Source organism: Taudactylus pleione, unplaced genomic scaffold (genome assembly GCF_031769625.1).
Source record: "Taudactylus pleione unplaced genomic scaffold, aTauple2 ptg000319l, whole genome shotgun sequence".
NCBI classification, from domain to species: domain Eukaryota; kingdom Metazoa; phylum Chordata; class Amphibia; order Anura; family Myobatrachidae; genus Taudactylus; species Taudactylus pleione.
The window spans coordinates 3,418,105-3,438,974 of record NW_028284720.1 but is presented as its reverse complement, the minus strand read 5'-3'; positions in this window follow the sequence as shown (position 1 = coordinate 3,438,974).

Genomic DNA, 20,870 nt, shown 5'->3' with positions numbered 1-20,870 from the left:
AATTGCAAATGCTTAATTGGACACTGGTAGCATATGCTCCTTTCAATTCTAAATCATGAGGGGTTGTTATTTTGGTCAATAGCTCTATCCCTTTGTCGGTAATATCTGTAGACTTAGATCCAGAGGGTTGTTATATTATAATTGAGATATGCATTGATAAAACTAAATACATTTTATGTAATATATATGCTCCCAATATATATAAGAAATATTTTTTTCAGACACTCCTCACTAAACAGTTTGTAGATTCCATGATATTCTGTGGAGATTTCAACCTAATATCATCCCCAATTCTTCATCATTCACAGAATGTTACTACTCCAATATCTTTACCTAAATTAGGAATCCCTACTCTAGATTTTAAATTACAACTAATAGATGTTTGGCGGGCAATTAATCCCATAGAGAAAGATTATACATGCCTCTCTGCAGCACACATACTCTTTCATGAATCAATTATATTTTATTATCTCGTGCTCTTTTTCCACAAGTTTTGAAAACAAATATTGAGTCTATAGTCTTATCTGATCATGCATTGGTATGGATAATTATTTGGACATAAATTGATAAAGGACCATACTACCACTGGGAGTTTCCTACAAACCTTTTGCAATCAATCACTTTTCATGATAAATTGGAGATGGCATGGATGAATTATAAACACAATAATCTTTCTCATGCAGAATCTAACCCTTCACTGTTTTGGCAAGATCAGTTTTTCGAGGTTACATTATTTCATAGGTCTCAGCTGAAAATAAAAGATTTGCCATTGCATATTCAGATGTTCAGACTAAACTCACCAATGCCTTTCATTTATTTAAATCTGATCCAACTCCTTCAACTAAAATGAAATATAATGAATCCAAAATACACTTTGAGGAATATATGAAAAATAAAGAAGACAGATATTTATTTTTAATTAATTTTAAGTTTCACAAATTTGGCAATAAAACTGGAAAATTGATGACTAATCTATTGCAGGGAACTAGGAAGCCAATGGTGGTTAACCCATTATGAACTATAGATGGTTCCTTGACCACATCTAGTAATCAAGATACAGAGATTATGAGATATTTTTACACCTCTCTCTATTCACACAACATCACCTCATTGGACTCCAATAGTGTTGTTCCTACTTGGTGGGATGCTCTATTATTTCCACAGATACCACAAGATTTAGCAGATTCTGTAGTAGAACCTATAACACTTGAGGAGGTTAATAGTGTTGTACAGCAGCTGAAGCCTTCCAAAGCTCCTGGTCCTGGTGGATTATTGACTGAGTTCTATAAAATAATTTTACCAAAGATAGGAGACACTTTAGTCTCTTTTTACAATCATATCATCTATGCTAAATCTATTCCACTTTACTTTAATTCTGCAGTAATTAAAGTTGTCCCAAAACCTCATAAAGATTTGTCACTTCAGAGTTCCTATAGACCAATATCTTTGCTTAATGTTGACTATAAGATATTAAAGAAAATATTTGCTGAGCGATTAAAACAAATCCTCCCACAAATTATACATACGGACCAATCTGGATTTATAATGGGGTGACATTCGGTGGTAAATGTCAGGAGGGTCTTAGTTGCAGTTCAACATCTCCACTCTTCCCACAACTCCTAGCATAATAGTTTAATTTGATTGCGAAAAAGCATTCAACCTGGTAATCTGGAAACACCTGTACTCAACTTTGAGTAAATTTGGAATTCTTTTATCTTTTATTGAAATTTTTAAAACATTCTATACAAACCCCCTCTCGCAGGTCTTTTGTAATGGGTATCTATCTTCGCCATTTGAGATATATAGAGGAACAAGACAAGGCTGCCCCCTTTCGCCTCTCCTTTTTGCTGTGTCAATTGAACCATTAGCTATAGCTTTGAGAACATCTTTGCTAGTAGAGAGAATACTGATTGGTAATGTCACTTTAAAAATTGCACTTTTTGCAGATGACAGGTTGCTCTTCATCTCTAATCCTCATACTTCATTTCAAGAGGTGATAGATATAATATCTTCTTTTGGGTTAATTTCAGGGTACAAAGTAAATTTGGATAAATCTGAGGTAATGCCAATTTGTTGATCAAAAGCTTATTTTGATTCTTTGTTAGTTTTACAATCATTTGGTGGTGTTTCCAATACCCTCAAATATCTGTGTGTCTATATTACATCGGATTTATTACATCGTTATTCTGTCAATTATACACCTATGATAACTAAAGTTAAATCTCTACTAGATAATTGGAAATATTTACCCCTTTCATTGCTGGGTAGATTAGTGGTAATACAATCTATAATTTTCCCCAATTTTTATTTATTTAATGCAAATATTACCAATTGGATTTACCCTAAACGATATAAAAATTCTTACCAAAAGTTTCTTGTTCTTTCTATGGCAGGGTAAACTTCCACGGATAGCATTGGCAAGAATGACATCTACTCGTATTAAAGGAGGTCTTCCTGATCTTAGGAGTTATTCTCTATCAATATTTTTTTGATAAATTAGTGACTGGTTTTTTGATAAAAGTAGCTACACGGACACACAATTGGATTTAGCAATGTTCTCACCCTACTCCCCCAGTGCGTTATTACATACTGGACTTAAGGATATTCCTCCAGATATTTGACATAATATTTTGTTTAAAGACACTTATTATTCATGGATCTCTATTATCAAAAAATTGCGAAGAAATTATCTTCACTCCCCATACATTTATATATGGGGAAACACAGTTTTCCCCCCTTCATTAACTACTAGTAGCTATCTTCGATGGAAAGAGAATGGTCTTTCGAGCATATCTAAAGTTTTTGATCCAGGTGGCTCTTTAATGTCTTTTACTGACTTACAACAAAAATTTTAATTACCAAGACCACATTTTTTATGTGTACCTACAAACCAGACATTTTATATCGACCATCACCTTAGATTCAAATGTAGATTCTGAATGTTTTTCTCTTCACTCACTTTTAAAGTTATTATATACTGCCCCTTATACAATTAAGATGTTATATACACATTTAGTTGGTGATCCTTCTGCAGTTCAGTGGGTTTTGTTGCATAATGCATGGAAGAAAGATATAATGGCAACATTCTCCCTTTCTGATCTAACTACTGCATGCATTTGGATTCTACACTACAAAAATTACAATCATCATATTTGCAAGAAGTACATTTGTGTACGATTCACAGGACATACACTTCCCCAGCACAGTGCAAACATATGGTTGAATCAGAATCTGGGGCTTTTCCCAAATGTAGCATGGTAAATGCTACTTTTATTCAATGTATGTGGGAATGTGGAAAATTCGATCATTTTGGAACAAAGTGGTTCAAATGATTAATAATTTGTTTAAACTTAAATTATCACATGACACATTGGCTTGTCTGTGCACTAATTTTGAACCCTGGGATTAAGGAATGTTTAAAACATCAAATCTCCCCTTGACTATTAGCATTGTCAGAATAGCAAGAAAGTGATCTTTGTCAAAGCCGGATAATTGGCTGAGACAGGATCAGTTTAAAATTAGATCGGGGCAACGCCATTTTGCGACTGGCCGCCCAGCGCCATCTTAGATAATCATGCCATTAGAAGTACAAACAGCGATGCTATTATTTAGCATCGTGTGATTCCCACGCAATAGAAAGAAGTTAAAAGTTCTCACCATGCAAATACAGTCACTAAAACATAAAAAATGGTTATCCCTGCAAAACACATACCATGGTGTACTCCACAAAACAAATAGTCGCACAATGCTAACTAGTGTCTTTTCCCAATTCCCCAATACTTACACACTGCACACTTATATAAAAGGTTCTCTAGCATTAAAGTGTAATATCCAAGGTTCATGCAGTAATTATTAATGTTGTGTAATAAAGGTTATTTGATATCTAAGGTTTAGTACATGGTAAGCAGAATGTGTTTGGTATTGTACTGATCCACTGTGTCTCCACAGATTTCTGGTATCATCGGTGAGAATATCGCAACTGTGCGCTCTCTGACCCCAGTCTTGATTCTTCTTGCTGTGCTGTTAACAGAGGTTTCTAATGCTGATACCAGTATCTGGGCCCAGAGTGCGTACGTATATAACAACTATACCTTGGGTATGTATGATTTATTTGTGCTAATTGTCTTTAAATCACAGCATGTAACCATCTGTTTTTATATTGAATAACAAATGTTTGTGCTTTGGAACCACATTCAAAGTCTGAAAGCATTTATTAATGTGCAACTCATTATGCTGAATAGAGACAATTTTAGAAGGTATAGGCAGGATTTTAGAAGGTATAGACAGGATTACATAGAAATTTTAATTAGGTATCCATAGTTGGGGGCTCACAGTGTTAATCATGCTACCGGTCACTTGGTAACACTCAATAGCGATCTCTCAGCAAAAGGGTGGAGGCGCCATAGCAGGAGAACGCATTGTGCCTTCGAAATCTGCTACCACTTTGTTGCTGAGAGTCCGCTACCTGTTATTGTGGCTTTAGGAGTGCTGAATGAGAATCTAGGGATGAGGGAGGAAAAAGTTTGTTTTCCTTCATCGATAGTTTTTTTGTGTTAAAAAGGGGAAGTCACATTATTGTGTATGCGACCAGTCACACTATAGCATAATAATCATAATACGTGTTGTGTAGTAATCGCATTATTGTGTATGCGACTAGTCGCACAATAGTGTATACATATTTCTTGTATTGCTGCCACGTGTTTTATAAAAACCCATTGAGAGTTCACGGTGATATTGATAGATAGCATTGTTGTAAATACATTGATCAGTGTTGCCATAATCTGGGAAAAAATTTATTTTTCTGCGCAGGAAAAGGTTGTTTAACAGTGAGTATTTGTTGGTTGTTCCCTAGTTAAGGGTATCGTAGGACCCTTAAAGACTAGGTGGCACAAGGGTTGACTTAGAATGGTATCTACTACCGAGCTACTAACACATAAGCAGATGTAGTTGTTGTCTTTGTTGTAGGTTTGGCTCCCAGTGTGATTACAACATTCAGTAATCAGTTAGGGTTATTTGAGCATTGTAATTGAACCACACAGTTTTGGCTAAATTGTGATTGTGAACTGGGTAGAGGGTGGATGAAATCACTGAAAAGGGTAGGTATTATTGGAATGCCTACATGAAAGCAGTTGAAAGGTAGTCAAAGAGGGATTAGGTGTGTGGAAGCCGCCTGGTTATTCTTCCATAGGTTTGTGGGCGCATCTTGTTAAGATGTCCACAGGTAAGTGATAGTATCTTGATTGTCTAATACCAGTTTAAATCTCCATTGAAAAGCTTAGGGTTCTCCCAGATGGGGGCCAAGCAAATGGTAGAGATGTTAGATGATGTGCTGCTGTTGGAAGCACCGCTTGGGTTGGCACACAATATTATGCATACTAAGCACGGTGCTTATGCAATTAAGTACTGTGATGTATGGCCATTGCATACAAGGCATTCTTTCCTCCTAGCAGCAATGGTTCCTACTAACCTACTGGGAAGGGATTTGTTATGTAAGATGGGATGTGTCATATATTGTACCCCTGATGGTATATTTCTAGATTTTCTAGAGAGAGTTGCACATGAGGTGAGGGATATATTGGACACTCCCCAAAGGATAATTTATCACTCTACTGGTTCAGGTAAAAATCCATCTTAGGTAGATAAAATGTTATCCCAAATTCCAGATTCACTTTGGACCAAGGATGGACAGGACACTGGATTAATGGCAAACATAAGACCCGTAATGGTAAATCTAAAAAGTGGTAGGCAAGCTCCAAAATTCCCCAGTACCCATTAAAACAGGAGGTAGAATTAGGGGTTTATCCCATAATTGAGCGATTGTTACAGCAGGGAATTTTAGTTCGTACAGCAAGTGTAGCCAATAGTTCCATCTTTCCTGTAAAGAAGAGTGGTGAGAGGGGTTATAGGCTGGTACAAGACCTTAGAGGGGTTAATAAGGTGGTAGAGAGCCAATTTCCCATAGTGCCAAATCCAGTTGTCATTCTTATGCAGCTCCCATCCAATGCAACCCACTTCACTGTCATTGACCTCTGTTCTGCTTTCTTCTCTGTACCTCTTCATCCTGACTGTCAGTATCTATTTGCCTTTACATACAGGGGTGTACAATACACATGGACACGATTTCCCCAGGGTTTCATAGACAGCTCCAGTATCTTCTCCCAGGCCTTACATGACTGTTTACAATCTTTTCAACCTGCCAATAGATCTGTTCTAATACAATATGTGGATGATTTATTATTATGTTCTGATTTGTTTATGTCATGTTTAAATGATACTAAACTTTTGTTGCTTCATCTCTTGCAAATAGGACACAAGGTTGTTAAGGACAAACTACAGCCATACCAGTCCAGAGTTAAGTATTTGGGACACTGCCTAACTCAGGGGTTACGACATCTCACAAATGACAGAATCATGGCCATAACATTACACTACTGCAGAACCAACAGCAAATTTGCACCTTCTTGGGAATGTGTGGATACTGCAGTATGTGGATCCCAGGTTTTTCTATTTTGGCCTTGCCATTACAGGACTTAGTCTCTTTCTCAAAGTCCAATTGTGTCAAACACACAGAGCATTCAGAGCAGGCTTTCCTTAAACTTAAGGATAATCTGACAAGAGCATCTGCATTGGGAATACCTGATTATGAAAAATCTTTTGATTTGTATTGTACGGAAGCCAATGGTTGTGCAGCAGGTGTCCTCACACAAAAACATGGTGATGCCAATAGGCCCGAAGCATACTACAGTGCACAATTGGACACTGTGGCAAGATCACTCCCAACATGTTTAAGAAGTGTAGCAGAAACTGTTCTATTGGTCAGTAAGAGTGAGGATGTGGTACTAGTCCATGATATGATTGTCTATACTCCCCATGCTGTATCTGCTTCGCTAAACTCTGCCCAAACCAGACATGTCTCCTCAGCTAGGTTCACAAAATGGGAACTAGCATTAATAGCACCTGCAAACATCACCATCAAAAGGTGCAGTACGTTAAATCCAGCTACATATTTACCAAATGTGCAACATGATGCACAAAGGGTGGAGAGAGGTGAGCCGCTGGCAACAGGTGAGTTCTGCAGGTTAATTGATGCACATGATTGTATTGAATATCTGAATCAAACCTTTACTGCAAGAACTGACATACGGGATACACCTTTAGAAAATGTAGATGTGACATTTTACACGGATAGGAGTTGTCATAGACAAACTGACACTGGAGAGTTATGTACAGGTTATGCTGTGGTAAATGATGAGGACATTATAGAAGCCGAATCTTTAGGCCCACCACACTCGGCCCAAGTGGCGGTACTGGTGGCACTAAAGAGAGTGTGTGAATTAGCGGAAGGTAAATCTGCTAATATCTACATTGACTCTAGGTACACCTTTGGGGTAGTACACGATTTTGGTGCCTTATGGCATCTGAGAAAATTTGTGACAGCAGCAGGCACACCAATCGCACATTCCAAACATATAAAAGGAATATTAACAGAAATCCAATTGCCAAAGGCAGTGGCAGTAATTAAGTGTAAAGCCCATACATGTGAAGATTATCCGGTGTCACTGGGCAACAACAGGGCAGACGAAGCTGCAAAATGGGCAGCAGGGTTAAAAATTAATGTACTAACTGAACAAATCTTGACTTTTCAAACAATTGATATGCTGAAATTTTTTGAGATGCAAAATTTGTGTTCTATCCAGGAAATGTCAGTTTGGAGGTCCAAGGGATGTGTGCAAGAGTCCTCTGGACTCTGGAGAGATGGACAAGGTAAGCCAGTGGCTCCCAAGGCATACTACCCAAGCCTGGCTGAGGCAGCGCATGGTCTGACTCATCTGGGAAAGCAAGGTATGTGTAAATTGGTGAGAGCATACTGGTGCGCACTGGGTTTTTCCTCTCGAGTGGAAAAGAGAGCAATGTCCTGTCTGACCTGCTTGAGGAAAAACATTGGGAAAATGACCCTACCGAACCACCACACATTCCTCCGACTTACGGACCTTTCCAGGTAATACAAATTGATTTCATTCAATTACCACCTTGTAGGATTCTCAAGTATGAGTTAGTGTGCACTGATGTGTTTTCCAATTGGGTTGAGGCAAATCCAGCTGCCACTAATACTGCTGCATTCACTGCCAAGAAAATTGTTCAGGAGTTTGTGTGCAGATATGGTATCCCTAAAATTATCGAGAGTGATAGGGGTACTCATTTCACAGGTGATGTTTTTCAAAATATGTCTAAACTGATGGATATTATTAGTTGACTTCATACCCCCTACCGACCGCAAGCCAGTGCCAAGGTGGAGAGGATGAATGGTACTATTAAAAATAAATTAAATAAGATCATGGCAGAAACTGGACTAGGATGGCCAGAAGCATTACCGTTGGTCCAACATAGCATAAGGACCACTCCTAGACCCCCTCTATAGCTGTCCCCCTTTGAAATACTGTTTGGTAGACAACCTCATTTGATTATAAGTCTACAGGAAGACTTGAAAGGTAACAATGAGGTAACTATATTGTATCTTATAACAAAGAGTAAACAGTTAAAACAGCAAGAGCAGAAACTGAAATTGTTGTCCCATGATATGCCTGAAACAAACTGTCATGATGTGGAACCTGGAGAATATGTTATGATCAGAAATTTCTTGCGTTCAGGTTGTTTGACTGATCGGTGGGAAGGTCCATATCAGGTGTTGCTGATGAGAACCACATCTTTGAAGGTGGCCGAGAAAGATACCAGGGTCCATTCCACTCACTGTAAGAAGGTCAACCAACCGGTGGAGATACAAGGAGGAGACGAGGCAGATAACGTGGACCTGTCGATCGCAAGCTTGTTCTGGGAAAGTTAAAAGTTTGCAGTGAGATATCTGAACTAAAAAGTTTGCAGGTCCTTGCTACGGCAATGGACTGGTCTACTGTGTTCATTTTTTTATTCTCTTCCAGAGTTTCCATCATCCTGGTTTGTTAGGTGATTTTTGGTTTCTGTGATGGGGGACCGATAGAGGAGATGGGATCTAATGGCAGTATTGATGGAGTGGAGTCAAGGAGTAGTGCTATGCCAATCAGGGGAGTGTTTGACCAATCTCATTACAGTAATTGTTAAGAGATCTACTATTTTGGATACTTGGATACAGTGTGAAGGTCTATCGTCTGAAGATTATTGTATGTGTGAGTTCTGTGGGTCCGTAATTGATGAGAATTGCATCCAATGGTGTCAACCTAAGTATAATCAGTACTGGGGTGGGTACCCTATAGAGGACTATCTCACCATGGTGGGCAAAAATTTAAACCAAACCGATTGTTGGGTGTGTTCTCATGTACCCCAAGGACAGCATAATGTAGGATTAGTGCCATTCCCATTAAATGTCTCTGAAATTATAGAATCACAAAGAGGACATGCACTAGATGGAAAATTTCTTAATACCAAACAACCCATTTTAAACTCCACCAGTACCAAGTAGATAAATCACTTTTATGTTTAAACATCACCAACTCCAATGAACAAGGAAGTTGGGAGGTGACTGGGAATAATCAGACGAAGACCTTCTCACTAAGAGCTGATCGTGAGCCTATGAATTATGAACTGTTACGCACAATTAGGTCAAGTGGAAGACACTTCTGGTATAAATATACACTGAGTTCCACCAAAGAAATGATTGGTAGGGTACCAGAAGGGTATTGTGCCAAGATATTACAACGAGAAACTTGTGTGAGTCAAATGGGAGAACCTGAAGTAGGATCACTTGACAGGGAGATATATACAATGATAATGATGTTTACTATTCCTTATGTTCTGATGATGTATAATTTATATGTGGAAGGAAAGCGTATAAGTGGCGCTCTCCGAGTTCTGAAGGTTTGGGTTATGTGGGAAGAGTAATTCCAGAAGTTATGACCCTTACACATGGTGAAATGCTTGGTATTCATAAAAACACACCATCACCATATCTTCACACACAGTATGAACACAGAGACAAAAGAAATCTGATACCTGGTGACGTGCAAAAAGCCACACAGTAAATTAGTGAGACAACTGGCTTTCAAGTTTTGGTAGCATTGGATCCCACCAGGATTGCTCGGGGTACACTAAATTTTAGATATTTCCAAGATCTCGCTAAATTAATAGATAATATCACCAAGATGTATGATGACACATTCAGGTACACAGGTAGGGAATTGCAAGCGTACAAGAAATAATTAGTGCAAAACAGATTAGTCTTAAATTATTTAACAGCTGTCACTGGAGGGTATTGCATAACTTTGGCCACCCAATTTGGAGTAAAGTGTTGCACTTATATTACAAATGATACCAGCGACCCCAAGGAGGTAATAGACCAGAAGATGGACGAAATTCTGCAGTTAAAAAGGGAATTTCGAAAGAACCATAAAGCTTCAGTGGCTGAAGTAGAGGAGAAGGTAGAGGAATGGGTTTCATGGTTGAACCCAGTGACATGGTTCTCAGGTCTAGGAGAGTGGGTCCAGGAAATAATTGCGAGCATAGGTAAACTCCTGATCCTCATACTGGTTGTCATCATAGTAATTGGCCTATGTGTCAGGTGTGTTCCTACTGTGTTGAAATGAGGAAAATGTAAAGATAAGGTGAAACAAAGGAATGAAATAATGATGGTGGTCAGTAGTAACAATATGAATACAGAGGTAAATGTAGGACTGCATTACAACCCGGAACTAGGAAATACCATCATTATAATGTAGAATATTTAGACATGCATAAAATGTGTTATTAAAATGTTCCTTTATAGGATTGGTGCATCCCCACATCTTTCCCATGATCTCCCAAGATCTGCAGTATGCGTATATATGGTTATTTTTATGTCCCCTCCTAGAGACACATTATTGATGGATTAAGAACCACCTTGTGCCATCCCATAATATAACATTAAATAATATGTCTTAATGTAAGATTAAAATAAATTTAGTATGATAGCAAGTTGTTTGCTATCAAAGGGTGGACTGTTGAAGCCGGATAATTGGCTGAGACTGGATCAGTTTAAAATTAGATCGGGGCAACACCATTTTGTGATTGGCCGCCCAGCGCCATCTTAGATAATCATGCCATTATAAGTACATACGGCGATGCTATTATTTAGTGTCATGCGATTCCCACGCTAGAGAAATAAGTTAAAAGTCCTCACCATGCAAATACAGATAGTCACTAAAACATATAAATGGTTATCCCTGCAAAACACATACCATGGTGTTCTTCACAAAACACATAGTCGCACAATGCTAACTAGTGTCTTTTCCCAATTCCCCAATACTTACACATTGCACACTTACATAAAAGGTTCTCTAGCATGAAAGTGTAATATCCAAGGTTTATGCAGTAATTATTAATGTTGTGTAATAAAGGTTATTTGATATCTAAGTTTTAGTACATGGTAAGCAGACTATGTTTGGTGTTGTACTGATCCACTGTGTCTCCACAGATTTCCGGTATCATCTGTGAGAATATCGCAACATTCGTCTTCAAACTATGGACTATAGAGAGTTAAAACATTAAAATGTACTCTGTAATGTTAGCAGCTTAGATTAGCATGCAGCGGGAAAAGTGGACACAAAGGGTTGTTAGAGGCTGTTTGTGTCCATTCGAATTGACCTATGAACTATCCTGTAATAGAAGCAACTTTAAGAAGAACCAATGGAATCATGTCAAACTTGTCTATTGTATTGCCTAGCCCTGTAAGAGTATATATGTGCACTCTCTGACTCCAGTCTTGATTCTTCTTGCTGTGCTGTTGACAGAGGTTTCTAATGCTGATGCCGGTATCTGGGCCCAGAGCGCGTGCATATATAACAACTGTACCTTAGGTCTGTATGATTTATTTGTGCTAATTGTCTTTAGATCACAGCATGTAACCATCTGTTTTTATATTGAATAATAACTTTTTGTGCTTTGGAAACACATTCAAAGTCTGAAGGCATTTATTTACTGTGCAACTCATTACGCTAAATTGCGACAATTTTAGAAGGTATAGACAGGATTGCATGGAGGTTTTAATTAGGTATCCATATCTTGTTACACTGGACTAACAGGTTATCTCCTTCTCTTATTGAAGTTACACAGAAAATGTTGCAATTGTTATACTATGACAGGTGTCAACTATGCCAGATATAAACAAAGGGGTTAAAAGATTTTACAATAAATGGGAACCATATATTAATACACTTGACAAATCAACTCAGTATCAAATCATTAAACAATTTTAAAACACGGATTAGTTTCTTCTCAGGCGCATTTCCTCCTCTTAAAAGATACAACAGGTATACAGTAATGATAGTTTCTCCTACTAATTCCATATTTACTGGAATTGCATGGTTATCAACTTAAAGAAGCTTCCATTTTTGCTTAAGCAATTATGCTATTTCTCCCCCCCTTTTTTTCCTCCTTTTTCTCCTTTTGTGATGTTTGTTGCTTGTTTTTTTAGTCTTTTGATGCTACTTACTGATATTTAGCTAATTACTATTTCAAACAAGCTTAATGTTTATTTGATCTTAACTTTTGCCTAAATAATTTGACACCGTTGGTCTAAGATAAAGGTTATGCTAGTTTTATCTTTACTATCTTTAATTTGATCATATGTCTCTATTATCTTTATGTCGCGTATATCTTCTATCTTATGTTATTATTATTGTATTTGTTTATTCCTTGTATATTTCAAGGATATTATGTAGAAAAATCAATAAAAAAGAATGGCTATGGGTTGCCAATTCTCAATACGAGATGGGTCTTTCCCTTTGGATAACAAAATAAGTGTAGATAACCTCATGGAAGGAAGGAGAATTCCCTCATCCTGGCTCTCATTAAATACTTCCACTAGGCAGGGAATTAGGAGGTCTGAAAAGGTCTCATACAACTCAGATGTCAAACCATAAGGTCCTGGTGATTTCTTGGGATTCAGACCCACTATCACTTTCCTAATTTCCTCTGCAGTTATATCACAAGCCAAAGAGTCAAGAGATGTACCCTGAGGATTCAGACCAGGGATCCCTCTCAGAAATCTTTCCATTCTCTCTCTAATAAGTGGCTGCTCAGACAATAGATGAAAATAGTAGGACACATATATGTCCATAATACCCTGTCCATAAACCAGTCCTCTGACATGTTTGGCATCAACTGATGCTTTACAGCTCTGGTAAGGATCAAATTCCACAGTTCTTTCCTCTTTTTTCCCCTTCCCTTTATCACCACACTTCTCTTCTCCTTGCTTTACCATCCTCCTTGTTTTCCTTCTACTAACCCCAGATACAAAAAACAATTAACCTCCCTCCCTTACTATTTCCCCTTCCTCATCAGAAATAAAATCATCAAACTTGTTCGATAGTATTATGGACATATCTTTACCTTTCCTCTTCTTCTTCCTTCCACCTTTAACTTTTGGAATAGGCTCTTCCTCCACCCCTTTCCTTCTCACTTTCTCCTGTCTCACCTCCTCCACCCTCCTGCTTTTCCCTTATCACCTCTACCACCATACTTGTTTCTTTACCCTTATCCTTCCTTCCCCTATTTCTTGCTGGGGTTGCCTGGACTGTTAATTGTGGTTTGCTTCTGGGCACCTACTATAAGGGTGCCTTTCTTCCACACATAAGTTACATTTCACAACATGACATTCCTTTGAGATGTGACCAACTTTTCACAGAGTGAACATTTAATCACGATACCATCACCACTCAGATGGCTAAAATCACCACATTTAAAGCATGTCCTTTGCTGCCCAGGGTAGAAACACTGAACCCTATCTCACCCTCTGTAGGCAGCAGAGGGAACATGCACAAAACCGGCATCTGAGTGGTACAACCTGATTAGCACTTCTCAAGCCCCCCCACACATCCATCTTATGACCAACCTTTACCATATGTGACGCTTATCACAATATCTAGAAAGCCAAAAAGTTATGTCTTCAGGTGGTAAGGATTAATTCCCGACTAACACTGTGGCCTTCACTCTGTCCTGCCTTGTCACCAGGTTTGCAATTAACTTGTTGTATAGCTCAGGGTTTTTGTACACCTGTCACTTGACCAAGAAGGCCTGTAATTCTAGATATGCCAAGAAACTTTAAACATACTCCACAGACCTTACTGGATGATTGCAGGCATACAAATCACTTGCAGAAAATCCAAAATCATTTTGAGGAACTTTTCATGGTTTGGAGCCACCCTCTCCCTCACCCACTAGAATTGCACCAAATTCCTCCCTTTACCCACACCACCAGCATTGCCCATAGACACATTAATAGTTGAATTTGCCTAGTGACCATGCTAGCATATGAAGCAACTAGAGATGAGCGTGTTCGGTTCCCTGAGAACCGAAACTACCCAAAACATGGGGATCCAAAGCAGATATGAGTCGGCTCGGGTTTTCCCGCCTGTCTTGGATCTGATAATGAAGTAAAACATCATCATCCCCCTGTCGGATTCTCACAGGTTTTGGACTCTATAAAGGTCCCGCGATTCACCACCATTTTTCATTCCTGCTGTGGAGAGTGAAGAGGGAGGGAGCTGGGAGCTTTGCTGTGCTGTTGTGTTGTTTTAGGGGCTGGCTACTGTTGTCCATAAGGGCTAAAGAGGGGATGGCTGGCTGGCTGTTGCCATGTCCATAGGGGCTGGCTGTCGTTGTCCTATCCATAGGGGCTGGCTGTCTTTGACCTTTCCACAGGGGCTGGCTGTTGTACTTGTCCTTTCCATAGGGGATGACTGGGGGTAGTGCTGCGTTGTCCAGGGGCTGCTCTGTCCTTCAGGGGTGCTCTTCACCCAACCCCAGTGTGAAATAAAATAAAAAAAATTAGTGTTAGCCACACTTGTCAGCAGTGCAGGGGTGCTGTGCTGCTGTCTGTTAAGGGACTGCTGGCTCCTTTCAGGGGTACACCCCAGTGTTAAAAAATAAAATAAACAATTTTTTTGTGTGGTGTATTAGCCACACCTGTCATCGACGTAGGTGCGCAGGGGTGCTGTGCTGCTATCTATCATGGGGCTGCTGGCCAATAAAAAACAAAACATTTTTTTTGTGTGCATGTCATGGTGTCTGTCACTGTCATCAGCATAGCTATGCAGTGGTGCTGTGCTCCTGTCTGTCGAGGTGCTGTTGCCCAAAATAATAAATAAACACCACACCTGGCTGGCACAGTCATTGGCATATCTGTGCAGGGGTGCTGTGCTGCTGTCTGTCAAGGGGCTGCATGATTATTGCAATGAAAACTTTTTTTAAGTTATTGGGTTACAAAAAGTTGTTTTTTTATATTAAACATAACATAAATGTTACCCTACAGCTTATAATGCTTTAAAAAACTAAAGCCTATATTTATTAACAAACCTGTATAGAGTGGACATCCTAAATTTTATAACTGTTCTATTCAAAAACGTAAACAAAAGCAAATATTATAAGTCTAGTGTGTTATAGTGTGTTATTATGATGTTAGAATGTAGAAGGCCAAATAATGGGTGGACCACACATGGCTGATTGATCAACCATGGTGACTGGATTAGTGTCATAAGGAAGAGGAGGCTGCAAACTGGGTGTCATGTTATAAGTTGGCCATGTGGGGTATGTTGCTGTTAAAGGATCACGCTGGTTATCAGTGGACACTTAATATAGTTGTTCTTATTCTTGGTTGTCATCTCCTGAAAGGTGTTTACCAACAGACAGAGACTACCTATCAACTTATGCTTAGACAATTCCTTAGAAACAGAGCTCTGTTCTCTGGAGAGAAGCCAAATAGGTGGGAGCCCCTGTTCCAACAATCTGAAGCTCTTCTCTCTCCACATCATCTATTATAAATGAAAAAAAAATTTCATCAGGGATGTCTAGCTCCTCTTTATGTACCCTGCATACCCTTTTTGTACAGGAAGTCCAGGATGGATGGTTTGGAAGACGAAGGCCTAGTAACAGATGGGGATGGTCATTATCAACACCTGGTTCCCCCAGTGGGTATAGTCTGGGAATTATTGGTAGGCATGCAGGCAGCAGAATAACAAAGGCCCCCATGTTGTCTGTGCTCACTATTCCGTATTTCAGTTTGCGATTAAGGTAGGAATAAAGTCAGCTACAGAACATAGAATCATTGGATGCCTTAGTGCATTCAGGCCAGATACGATCCATGAATTCCCAGAAAGATTCTGGACAGACTAATCCTTTGCTTGTGATAATCTTTGGTGATTCTTGGCAAAGGTGGGTGTTATAGCGAGACACCTTGAAGGCTGTAACTTTGAACTGCTTTTTTAGCAAACATGTGAATGAAAACATTCCACACTGCAGAACATGATGGAGAAATCTCTTGAAGTTCAGTACCTGAAGCACTTTTTTTCATGTTCTCTGAGCCCTCTCCTGACTGTGAAGAAAGATTCTCCACACTGTAGTCTTCCAATGTGACTTTTTAATGGTGATTTCAATGTTGTCCACTGGCTGAGATCCATCTCATCTGAGGGTTGGGTTTTCCCCATGCAAATGAGACAATTCACATCCAGAAGGTGATTCTTATGTTTACCCGTGGTGTCAGTCTTTTGCCAGAATTTGCATAATCTTGGTCTTGGGGGTACAATGATGAATCAGACAGATCCTCCATTGTAAACATCTGATCTGGTGTTGTATCTATTTCTATTAAACCTTTTTGTGTGAGTTTAGTCATCTGCCGCTTGTGGTGGAGCTCTTTTTCTGCTTTCTAAATGATCTCCAGACACAACATAAAACTTAAACCTTAAATCTGAAATGTTGCATTTATTGCTCTGTCCTGCATGTTTACATATCTGATATGGTTAAGTGGACAGTAGGAACAATGGCAGTTTGAAGGCCACTGACTAAATCTGTTTTATTTAATGTCCCTGTACAGGTTGGAAAATGCCTTTAAAGAAGGTTTTTTGGAAGCACTCTTCTTGGTTTCTTTCTGGGATGAAAATCAACTCCTAGCCCCAGAAGCAGGTGCAGGATTCTCAAGGAAGACACAACGTAACCGACCTCGGTCCTCGAGAGCTCACATTTTCCAGATGACTTTTAGAAAGATCCACAGGTGGAGTTAATTATTATAGTTGTTATTCTGTGAGGAGACCTGGAAAACATGCACTGTTGGTAGCTCTCAAGGACCAGGGTTGGCTACCCCTGCCTTAAATCATAGATCTTATGCTTGTCCACATATATGTGCAGGTTAAGTGGCACTTTGAGGCCACTAACTAACCATGTTTTTTTATGTCCCTTTTCATGTTGGGAAATGCCTTTAAAGAAGGTTTGCAAAGGATTATTTAAGTCAATTGTTTATTTGTTTTTGGAAAGCACTAATCCTGGTCCCCTAAGGGGATGAGAAAATCATCTCCCAGCAGTAGCAGCAGCCATGCTCAAGGATTCTTCTATGGCAAGGACTAATGTGAATGTATCACTTTTTTTTGTAAATGCCTCCTCCCCTCCCCTTCTCCTTCATAAATTTTCTTCAGAATCAAAAAATTTAATTAAATATACTACCAATCAACCCTCCCTGTCCCTGCCCTGCCTTTAACTACATACATACTCCGACTCCCTCAGGCCTCTCTTGAATAATAAAAGTGTTTCCTGATCTGCCATGTTTGAAATTGAACTGCCATGTGTTTGTGCTGCCCACTGCTGCAGTCAGCCAGCTTTCTAGGTGCAAATTTGGGGTCTAAACTAGATGAAAAAATCAATATTGTGAACTGTTAGGTGGTTAAAATTGACTGGAAATGAGTGGAAATAAATGTTATTGAGGTTAATTATACTGTAGGAACTAAAAAAGGCCCATTTTATGTGATTTTAGCTGTTTTTATGATTTTTTAAGAATAAATCTAAATTCAAAACCAAAACCGAAAAACAAAACATAGAGGTGAGGTTTTGGCAAAACCAATCCAGATCCAAAACCAGTGGAGATCCATATCCAAAAACAAAACCAAAACCAAAACACGAGGGTCAGTGCACATCTCTAGAAGCAACCCCTGGCACTGACTTATCCATAATATCACATTTTTCCCAGTTCTCTCAGCTCTTGCTGCCATGTCCTTTACAATTACTTGAGCCACCATTTTTGCCTGTATAGGGACTGCCATTTTATCACCATACACAGTCTGTATAATCAGCCTCTCATCATGTTACAGTGTTCATGTTCAACACAGGCATACCCAGTGCCATTTGTTCTGGATTGACTGAACTCGACCTGTACCAAATTCACTCTGCACATCACAGGACCAAACCCCTGGATTTATCTTGGGTGCAATGGGCCTAACCCGGGGGCCCACTCACCATGCTATCCTCAGCTAGTGCTGTCACCAACACTATCTCTGTATAGGTGACCTCATTCTGTGCCCTGGAAACAGCCCCTGCTGCTCCCCCTATCAGGTCACCTGGTTCTACTATGGGTCTTCCTGACTCACATAGGACAACCGGCACAATAGATGCAGCACCAACACCCACCACATTCCCAGCACCACATGAACCATCACTTACCTGCAGTTCAGCCTCGCCAGGGAGAACCGCATCTTCCACCCTCATATCCATCTGCATCACTGAATCCTGGGACTCCATCCTCCTTCCACCAAGCACCCCCAACTCAGGCTTCATTGTACTCAGTGACAAATGCAGGATTATGAAAGAGGGGTTTCCAAACTTATTGAGATTGAGATATATATACAGTATATACTTTTGTGTGTCTTGCACTTACACCATCATTAATCAGCCAACACGGGGGTGCCACGAGGATTTTTGCAATTCACATAGAAATAGTCTTTGTCACAGTACATGTAGACAAGGGCACTCTCCAAAGATGCAATATAATAAAATTGTTTATTCAGGCTTTAAGTAGCCATCCTCCATGAAAAGCAGTAAGCCGTCAGATTATATGTCAACGTTTCGGTCCTACATGGACCTTCCTCTGGACATTACATCACAAGAGCAAAATGGGTATAAATTGTCATTTATCGCAACATTATCTGTGTCAAATTAACATAATGCCACCCAATCGATGTTGCCTAATAACTGCTTCATGCAAATTCCATGTAAATAAACGGAGCTGTAAATGCCAGTCACACGTGTTCAAGTCAAGTAAATGGGGAAATAATAAGCACCCGACTGCCTTACTGTGACAGCTACCATGGTTCATTTTGCTCTTGTGATGTAATGTCCTGAGGAAGGTCCATGTAGGACCGAAACGTTGACATATAATCTGACGACTTACTGCTTTTCATGGAGGATGGCTACTTAAAGCCTGAATAAACAGTTTTTTTATATTGTATCTTTGGAGAGTGCCCTTGTCTACATGTACCATGACAAACACTATTTATATATCTCTGGTACTTGTGTGATTAATGGACCCATTAACTTCTTAAGCATACAGCATCATTCCCTACCATCCAAGTGGGCACATAGAGTGAACATTACCATGTGGCGAATGTAGCGAGCCCACAAGGGGACAACTTTCATTGAAAATTCTATATAATAAGGTAATGAGTCCATAAAGTACATGAGTACCATATATATATATATATATATATATATATATATATATATATATAAATATATTATTGACAGTTCAGCATTGCACAGACATGCATACACACTGACAAAGACTACACACTGTCACACACACATACTGCCACATATAAACTGACAAAGACTACACACTATCAAACACACATATAAACTGACAAAGACTACACAGACACCTCTTTCACTTGAAAAGTTAATGCAGGCAAATATATACAGCATAATTTATTTTAGATTCCCACCTCCCTGCCAACAACCCCCATCCCCTCACCCAGCAATCACCCCGCGCTGGCAAGACACCACATACACATCCCCACCGGCACCTCCTTTCCTCTGCCGTGCATCCCCACTTGTAATACACAGACCTATGGGGCTCCGTGGTAAAGCGCCATGGATACAGTCAGTGAGTCACTGGGCGGCAGCTCATCATTCAGCCTCTCACAATGCACCATCGTCAGAACAGCCTTGAAGGAGTTGCACACTGCAGCTGCAGCTCCCCCTTCAATCAGCCAGCCCAGCCCCAGCCAGTGTAAAAAGCCAGTTGCTCCTTGTGTTGTTCAGCTGTGTATTAATAGAGTGGCGGCCAGGGGGGGTTTCTAGGTACCCAGAAACCCCTCCTGCATGCGCGGGTGGTACTTGCTTTCTACTCCATACTTAGCCCAGCTTTACTGCTCAATTCACAAACTTGCTGTCCAGCAGAACCATTTATATCCACCACTGTCTATGTTTTTGAAATCCCAGCAGACTATGAATCTTTAATTTCTTTCATTATTCTTTAAATTAAAATCAATTTTTTTTTAACTTTATCCAATTCTGTAGTCAATATCAGAATCTCATCTTTTACTGCAGGATGCTCCCATTTAAAACAGGTATTCTTTTTATGCATTTTGTAATGCAATCTTGAGTGAAGTCTCCTTTCCTCTCTTTGCAGCTCTTCCATGCTGCACTGGGCATACACATCCTCCTCACTCTCTGGTGCAGATTCTTTAGAACCTAACATGCTGTCACTTATATCTAGTGCCAGTGGCACCCTACCTCACTACCAGTGAGGTCTGACACACCACTCTGACTTACTTCACTCAGGGACTCCCCCACTGACAGTTTATGGGTTACTGCTAGGTCAGGAGCCCCTTGATCCAAAGCCACAATCACAATGCTTGTCAGGACTCTTATGCTCTTATACCACTGGGTCTCCAGCCATAGATGTCAGAGATCTTTGCCCAGCCTCCTCCAGGAACCCCACCACAGAAAGTGGGCCTCCCCAAACAGGAGCCACTGGGACAGGCACCACTCATCCAGCATCCAGCCCAGGGACACCAACAGCTGATGGCATGGCTGCAGGTAAAGAAGCCTCCTGCCGCATACCAGCTGGAACACTATCCTCTGGG